Raw genomic sequence first — 9,518 nt, forward strand, 5'->3', positions numbered from 1 at the left:
TTTGTGTTGACACTTGCCCACAGACACAGTTTTACACAACGGATGACATTAAATTCACTTTTTATTGTCTTTTGGAATTCTGTTCCACAGTGAAACATAAGAAACATTTATAAAATCAGCATTAAAAAGAAGTTCTAAACAGCCTTAAGCTGCTTTACAATATTGACCCCTGAAAAAAAGTTTCTCTGTGAAAACTAGTAACACACTTTCCCACCATGCAGCTAATGAGTCCATTTCTGGGAAAGTTGGAGACCATTGCCCACCCTTCAAAAACTTCTTAAAAATAAAACTTTTTTGTACCAAACCAGAGCTGTGAATAGAAAAATCCCAGCACCACACTGTTTTTTAGTATTTAGCATTAAATTCCAATGACTAAACAAAAGAAATGTGCTTTAGCTACTGTATTCTTAAATACAAGCATTTTGAGAGAAAAATAAGACATTTTTACATAACATTCATTTCATACATATGATCATTATTGCTTGGAATGCGGGTTTGGTCTTTTTATTTAACCACACTGCAAAGAGAAACCACAAGCTTCTAAACATAGACTTACTAATCAGACTTCCTACTTGTTTACAAACAGTAACTGTAAGAAGAGGAAAGTAAAAACTGTAAAATGCAAATCATACCAGTGCTGGTTAATGAAACACACTGATCATTTTCATAAACAGCTACCCAAAATATACATTGCCACAACAGATTCATGAATTGTCTTTACAGCACTGTACTTTTCTAAAAAAAATAACTTTTGTCCTTCCATAGTCTTTTGAGGTGACTCTACTTGACTGATTTCTGGCTGTGTTTATGTTCTCATATGTCTGTGCCTATCTAAAATAGCTTCTAGCTGATTTGCAGAAACTGCACAGAAATGGCCTCAGGGCAACTTGTGCATATTTTCCGCAAACAACAGTCTTTACAGAGCACACATTGAATGCACACGTAGGGTAACATATGATTTATAGGCAAGGGAAAAATGAAAGGAAAATAAAAGCATGTATAGTGCTCTACACATACAGAGAAGTAAACCTCAAGGGCATTAAAAACCAGTTTTTCAAGCATTATTTGCATATTCTATGTGACCTAACATGGTAACTCTAATGATTTGCATGCATGAGCTCTGAAGACTTGATTGATGGCTTTCTAAACCCTCTAACACTTTTATGACTGTACAAGTACTGAATGAGTGTTGCATTATTACTTGACATTTTGTGTTGTCACAACCTTTCTCTCCTGGACGACTTTGTGTGACGATAGGTTTTGGTTAATCTGGACAGATGACCCACCTAATCCGATGCCACCGTATGACCCTTGGGTGGACGTCATCCCCTTTTGAACACCCACACTTGATCCCCCTTTGCTGTCCATATAAAGGACATGTTTAGATCCACCGTGAGTGGAAACACCTTGATTGAGGGACCCCTGAATCATGTGACCCCCTTGTCCTTCCATGACCATCATGCCCTGAGATCCAGCAACCCCTCTCTGAAGCGCCCCTGAAGGACTTGACCGCTCGTGGCTCCGCCTCCACCAGGAACACTTGTGATCCAGACAGATTACCTGTGTGCAGCATCCCAGCCTGAGCAGGTGCCCCCGTCCACAAACACCATTCTCTCGCCACGGGTCAGGTATTCGGCGCTATGTTGGCGCCCTGGACTACAACCCTCGGCTACCGGGCCGCTGTTCAGCACGTACATGTTCTGTCCCATGGTGGGCCTTTCGGTGAACAGTACTGTGCTGGGCTGCGGCTGCGGCTCCATCATGTAGTACATTGGCTGCGGTTGCATCAGGAGCGTTGGAGTCGGTTGGACAGTCGTAAACATTGCGGGCCGGTTGTCTGTGACCATGACATTCTCCACACGAGTAGATGATGACGTAGCCATGTTGGAAGGTATATTCAATGCGTTTGAAGATATAGCTCTGTTAGTGGTAATATTCCCAGGATTTATAATGTTGGTTGATGAAGACACCACCTGCACGGTCCACGATGGGTCTGGGAGGGGGAGGAAGAGGAGCGAGAGGAAGAGGAGCGGGAGGAAGAGGAGCGGAGACCTCAGGCTTTTTACCTCCACATATTTCAGCGAGAGTAGTGAACTTGGGCCCGAGGTCATTGAGAAACTCTAGGTCATTGTTATCTTCGAGGAGGCTGCAGCAGCCCACAGAGCCCACAGGAGAGCCCTTCCCTTCATAATCATACACCACAGGCTCATTCTTAGCAAATCCATCCTCCATTCCACGGCTTTTCTGTAACACACATAGAGCAATACATATATATATATATATATAAATGTGATCCACATAGATAATACAATACAGCAATATAATAATAGTATGATAATGATAGAGTGATAGATTGAACAATGAAATGATAGATAGAATGATGAAATGATAGTAGATACAAAGATAGAATGAAAAAACGATGTAATGATAAATAGAACAATATCTATTAAAATAATAGATAGAATGATAAAATGATTAAATGATAGAGCAATAGATTGACAGAACATTAAATAGAACAATAGATAGATAGAATAGTAGATAAAACAATAGATCATTAGATAAACAGAACGACAGATAGATAACTATTCACACTAAATAAACATAATAAATTAACTTTATATACACTGCCCTGTGGGTATATACTACATACTAACCTGTGAGTAGTATTCGCCCAGGAACATATCAGACACGGCCATTCCATCAAAATCTCCAGCCATTCCTCTACTCCTAAGAGTCTCACTTCTTCTGATCGAGTCCATGTAGGACATTTCCATTTCATTGTAGCCACGGCCACCCATTGTGGAAGTGGAGTCCATGAAACCTGCTCCTCCTGCTCCTCCAGCTCCTCCAGCTCCTCCAGCTCCTATGATATGCATGCCACCCACTTCTCTTGATGCATAACCCATCCTTCCATTATCAACAACATCAACTAGTGGAACATCCTATCAGAGACAAAATGGTTTGATTTAGCTTTGAGATATAAAGATCTTAATTAGATTTTGTTTCTGATAACATACATTGCAAATCAATCAGAAGTTCAAGATCTTACCCTGTCCTCTCCTTGGCCCTCAGTATGGTAAGAGATGAGATGCTCTTTAGTGTCAAAGGGCATGTCTGTGAAAGCTCCCGCCAGCCCAGCAGTTCCACACTGACACAGCAGCAACAGGAGTGGGATGACTGTAACAGAGGAGAAATACAGCAATTATTTTCACTTCATAACTATCAATTATAATATCTTTTTTGTGTTCTCCAGATTAACAATGTTAGAATAAAGTTAAGTTGTGCACAATCAGGCAAAAGAAAGTAAGGTGATTTTTTAATGTCAAAATACATTCTCTGTAGGGATGCACCGAATGTTCGGCAACCGAAATTGTTCGGCCGAAAATAGCAAAAAAATCTCTTTCGGTGTTCGGCCGAATAAGCGAAAAGACCGAATAAATTGTACCGAACAATGACGTGACGCGATCAAATAGAGGCGCGCACTAATGCAGCAAACACGTCTGCAGTGTGAAAGTCTTTAAAACTGTCAGAGAAAGACGCAAAAATAATTCCAAGCACGAAGCACCGACAGTTAGATGCTTAGCGCTGCATCTCATGTCTCCGATGAGAAGAGGAAGAGGTGGTTGATGCTGGTTACTATGATGATTGAAATCGCGAAATAGCCTCAACTGATTAGTAAATAAACTGCAGAATGTTATGTTTTCTAATACAAGCAGGGATTGCATGTATTCAAACAGCGCTGCAAGAGCTCGCGGTGCCAGGGTTCAAAGTCCAAAGCGCGAGGAACATCTGCGTTAAAACACTGTAGCCTACTCGTCTTTTGCTCAGTAACATTTTTTTTTTTTTAAAGACACATGACAATGTGATAAGTGCTACAAACATCTTCCCAAATTCGTAATCAGAATCATTTAAATATCTGCATGCTGTTGTCAACAAAAAGAAGCACTAAAATCTTCCAGCGGGTTTCTGCCAAAATAAAGTCTAAGAAAAAGCAATAACTCCATCAACATTCATAAATTTTAGTATTGTAATTTTACTGTTGTTCTGTAAAGTAAAATAAAAATAATAATAATTACCCTACAACAGCTCTATACATTTATTATAACATTCACAATAGTGTTCAAATTGGGATCTGTAGTATGTTTTAAAAGAATTCTCTTCTGCTCAGCAAGGCTGCATTTATTTGTACAGTAAAAAAATACATGCCTGATTCAAGAAGGAGGTCTCAAAAATGGCCCAAAAATATTATTTTAGTAACTTATTAATTTTTAGTTAAATTTTGCTTTGTTGGTATAATGTCTGATAGAATGTTAAAAATGTTCAGTGTTAAGTAAATATTTTTAATTGTTGTTTTGTAATTTATTTATTTATTTTGAAAAGCAGGACAAAACAGTAAAAAGCACATTTTGGATATTTAATTTATGCAGTGGTGACAAAAATAAAAATAAAAAATGGAAAAACAGGCCTGGGGAAAAGAATGCGAAAAACCATGTTCGTATTCGCCTTCGCCCAGTGTTCCATTTTGTTCGGCTTCGCTTCGCCAAGAATTTTAATTTCGGTGCATCCCTAATTCTCTGAACTCAATTCATTGTACTATTAGTATGCCATTCATGGGTTTATCTCTTATTTTACAGAAGTGTAAAGATTGAACCTCCCAGGCACCATCAAAACATGCAGAGCAGTTTGCTCAGATCTGTCAATCTCCAGCTCAACCTATAGTAAGAGTTTGGGGTGTGGCTACTGTTGTTTAGCCAGTGTAGAACTATGTGTCACATGGATATAAAAGGATATAAAAAAGTCATATTTGGTTTCAGAAGTGTATGCCAAAATTCGAAGAGACAGAAAAAGCTAAACATTGGCAGTGCTTTTATAAGATGAAGGAATGAATTGGTGGAATGTTTGGATTTCAATGGAGATGCAAAACTTGTGGAGTTTCTTCTCGACAGGTAAACTAAACTCAAGCTTTTGCTACACGTTAACTCTGTACTGTCAATCTTTACACCTGCTAGTCAAAGGTTGTTTGAAAATATGCTTTATTAATATGCTTTATTTGTAAATGTCTAAGGAATGTCATGAAGTCAGATTTACATGGTAGACATTGTTAAGATACTACACAAACTTACGCAATAATGAAAGGGCTCCAAGGAAGAGCAGGCCGATTCCAGCTGGTCCGAACCTGGATCCCTTCTTAAATGCTCCTGATGCTCCTGATGCTCCACCTGGTCCTGCTCGGGCACAAGCTCCCTGGTCGTTACAGGTGCACACATCCACCTGAATTTTCTGAGGTTCTGGACATGACAATCCCTGCTGGTCCTTGACGTCCACCATCAGCTCGTATTCTCCTGGCCACAGCTTTTCCTGGGTTCTGAAGATGGCAGTGGTATCTGATAAGAAGAAAAACCGAAGATGTCAACCACAAAGTCAGTAGTAGCAGAACGCCAGCTCGTGCATGCGTTGCGTTGTGGTAGTCTTGTGTATGTGTGACTAAGACTGATACGGAAGAGAAGAAATCGATGAATAAAGTGGTTATTTTTGTTTTCTTTGCGCACAAAAAGTATTCACGTAGCTTCACAAAAAGACTTATTTTAACGATGTTCTTACTACCTTTCTGGGCCTTGAATGTTTCAGTTGCATTGCTGTCTATGGAGGGTCAGAAAGCTCTCGGATTTCATCAAAAATATCTTAATTTGTGTTCAAGATGAACTAAGGTCTTGCGGGTTGGAACGACAACAGATCTCTGACTATTACTTCATATTATTGATTTCTTACAACAGCTAGTTTTAATATGACACACAGAGGTACTGCGGCAGTATTTTGTTATAAATATTCATGGAAATACTGTATTTTAAATTTAATTGAATTTCAATGCAATTTTAAATGTTACATCAGTGAAGTATTGTTGTGGGCCAAAAATAACCTGACAACATCTGGCATACCGTTTAAATGCTCAACTGTCCATTTCCTTAGTTCCTTCTGGGACAACATTGAAGGTGAATGGAGATCCATTGGGCGATGCATCCTCATCCACTGCAGTGACTAAGACAGCATCCTTGTCAGTACAGAGTGTCTTGACTTTGCTTGTCAAAGTTGGGCAGTGGTCATTAAAATCCTCTACTTGGATAGCAATGGTGCCTGTTGCCGTCTTTGAAGGCAAGTCTATAAGAGAAAAGGAAAAACGTATTTAAAAAAATAGTATTTTTTTATGTGCATTCAATACATAAATATAAATGTGAGATAAATGTTATACTACTGTAATATCTAATAAAAATGTACGTGTTGAAAGGTTTTTTTAAAAGTACTGAAAAAAAAGAAAAGAAAGAACAAAGAGAATGCAATGTAAATGAATCGATTAAATTAAATCAAATCATTTTTACAACATAACTTGCAGATGGTTAAGCACCCAAACATTGACCCAGTTTTCAGTAACTATTGTTGATCAACGTGAAGATGGCGCCATCTTCAGGACAGGTTATGTATCTGCAATATCCATTATATTACACTATGTGACACACTGGAAGTATTATTGGTCTTAAGTTAATTAAGTATATTATCCCATATTATGGCAGTGAACCATAACCTGGCAACATCTGGAAACAGTTGGATAAATAAAACAACAAAGACAGTTTTCCCTTTTCACTAGAACCACTGTTATTTTAGTATTATTTATACTATTATATTTTGAATTAGATTTTATTTTTATATTTTATGTTTTCAATTTAATTTTAACATCTTAGTGATTTTGCTGTGTGTTTTGTCATTTTATTTATTTATTTGTAATAATAATCAAATGTCTTAAATAGTTTTTAGTTTCAGTTACTTTAGTACTTAAACTAAATAAAAATGAGAAATGTTGCCTTGGCAACTAGCTGAAATAAAATAAATTTAAGTTATAGGTACATTTCTGGTAACCAAAAAGTTGCTGGTAAGACATTGACGTCCACTATATGGAAAGAAAAGACTATGGAAGTCAATGCTTACCAGCAACTGTTTGGTTACCAATGTTCTTCAAAATATCTTATTTTGTGTCAACAGAAGAAACTTCTACAGGTTTGGAACAACTTGAGGGTGAGTAAATGATGACAGAATTTTCATTTTTGGGTGAACTGTCCCTTTAAGGTTTTAGTTAGGATAGGTTATTAGTTAATAACCCTGCAGAAAACTTGCCTTGAGTTATGCTGTAAATAATGGCGTAGTAAGTGCCGTTAACTAGATACTTGGACTCGCGGTCAGGTGCCTTGTTCAATTTAATGGCTCCAGTCGTCTCATCGATGGTCAGCCAGTTATCTGGGTCAGATCCTTTAAGATACCTATAAGAAAAGGGAACATAGTTAGCTCAAGCTCATTTCTTATTGTTTTCTACGCCATTTCCTCTTAATTGTTGACAGAACTATTTCAGAGTAAACGTACTTTACGTTGGTAGCTTCCTTTCCTGTGTCTGTATCAATGGCGGGGCATCTTGCGATGATCTCATTACTGTTAAAAGTCTTGCCTTCTGAGATGGGGATGGCTTTTGTTAGGGGCCAGAACTTGGGTCCTTCTGGCTGGTTTTTCACCTTGATGTTCACATTGTATATATTACCCCCTGACGCTGACCATGAACCGCCTGAACTGCCACCACCTCCGCCTCCGCCTCCGCCTCCACCTCCACCTCCACCTCCACCACCACCACCACCACCGCCGCCGCCTCCTGCGCCGCCACCGCTGCCCCCGAAGTTGATATTCATTCCTTGTCCTCCTCCACTCACAGAGGGGTGGAATGGAGCAGTGTTTGCTACACCAATGCCAAGGTTCATGTCTTTGACATCCTCATAATCGACAGCCTACAGGGAAAACAGACATGAGATCATTTTTTCAAGAAAATGGTTGAGAGTATAATCTGCTTCAAAACAATTACATGCTATAAATCTCCCTGTCAAAAGTAAGTTGATACTATAACAAGGTAACAATATTAACCTTTCTTCTGTATCTGTATCAGTATAACCAAGTACCGATTAAATTTATCACCCGAGTGCTGTCTAACTGTTTTTGATGGTAAAAATGCACATTTCTGCATATCTTGTATTGATGTAAATGCAGTAAATTATGTCTCATATGAATGTTAACAGAATCCTTTTTGATGAAAAATCAAAGTACATTACTATTCAAAAGGTTGGGGTCAGATTTGTTTTTTGTTTTTAATTACCACTTTTATTCAGCAAGGACACATTCACTTAATCAAAAGTGGGAGTGAAGACATGTATAAAGCTCCAAGATTTCTATTTCAAATGGCTGCTGAAAATTCAGCTTTGCCATAATAGGAATAAATTGCATTTGAGAATTTATTAATATAGAAAACAGTTATTTTAAAGCATAATAAAAGTTACCGTCTTGTTAATCAAACAACAATACTGCAAAGAAAAAGAGAAACTGCCATGTTATTCCTTTATTATCGATTGTTTACTTGAATAGTTATTTGTTTACTTAATTGCAAAATAATTTAAATATGTTAATTTTATATGAAAAATTAGCTATTATAGTAATAATTAATTTTAATGATTAATAATTAATGTTTTTCCTGGGGTGTCAAAACAGGCAATCGAGAATTGTGAAATATGAGCAATACTGGTATGAATACTGACATTTTGGTATCACAAAACCTACTCATACCAGAAATTATGAAAGAAATAAGCAACAAATATCACTGCACACCTTGTCAAGCATAATGACTGCCTCATTGGTCTTTGGGTCCGTGCGAATGCTGAAGTATCCAGCCTCATTGCCTGATGCAATAAAGCAATTAGCCACCCAGTTGTCCGTGTCCTGAAGATCCAGGTCGCTTGCTTTGAGTCTCATCACCTCTACTTTCTCCGTATTTTCCTCAATACTGGCGTCAAACTATGGCGAAAGAAAAAGCAGTTGCAAAATTGAAGGAACCACTACAACAACATAACTGTGTGGATGCAAACATAGCGAAGATATTTTCTTACTGGGCCTTCCAACACAGGCACATTATCGTTGGACGCCATCGATCCTGATGGTGACCGTCCCTGTGGCGGCATTGCCGCCTGGAGCTCCATTCAGGTCAGATGCTTTGATAAGCAGGACATACTGATCAATAGTCTGAAGAGAGAGATGGCGTGTGAATAAAAAGGTGGAATCGTCTACATACTGCTCAACAAAACAGTCATTGTGTCTTTATTATGTTCCTGCATTACTCATTTAAAATGAAACAAAAGCAGAACATCTGGCACAATGAAGCTCATACGTGCTATGTGTGTGTGTGTGTGTGTATGTGTGTGTGTGTGTGTGTTATGTAGCATGTTAGATACCAGAAACACATTTGATACAGTGATGGTGGCCTCTCACCTCTCTATCCAGGTTAGGACTGACAACACGGATTGTGCCGTCACTGTCAACTCTGAACATTCTCTCCCCATCTGGCTGCTGCTCAACAATCTCATACTTGATTTGAGAGTTTGGGTTTCCTTGCTCATCAGCATCAAAGCAATTAACCTTCATCACTACTGTGTCTGTATCAA

The 9,518-nt window shown here is 38.3% G+C and overlaps 1 pseudogene; it reads right to left on the bottom strand.

The window, feature by feature from the left end:
• Positions 1 to 749: 749 nt before the first annotated feature.
• Positions 750 to 9,518, bottom strand: LOC131527087 (desmoglein-2.1-like; annotated as a pseudogene).

This window comes from Onychostoma macrolepis, chromosome 20 (assembly GCF_012432095.1).
Source record: "Onychostoma macrolepis isolate SWU-2019 chromosome 20, ASM1243209v1, whole genome shotgun sequence".
Lineage (NCBI taxonomy): Eukaryota > Metazoa > Chordata > Actinopteri > Cypriniformes > Cyprinidae > Onychostoma > Onychostoma macrolepis.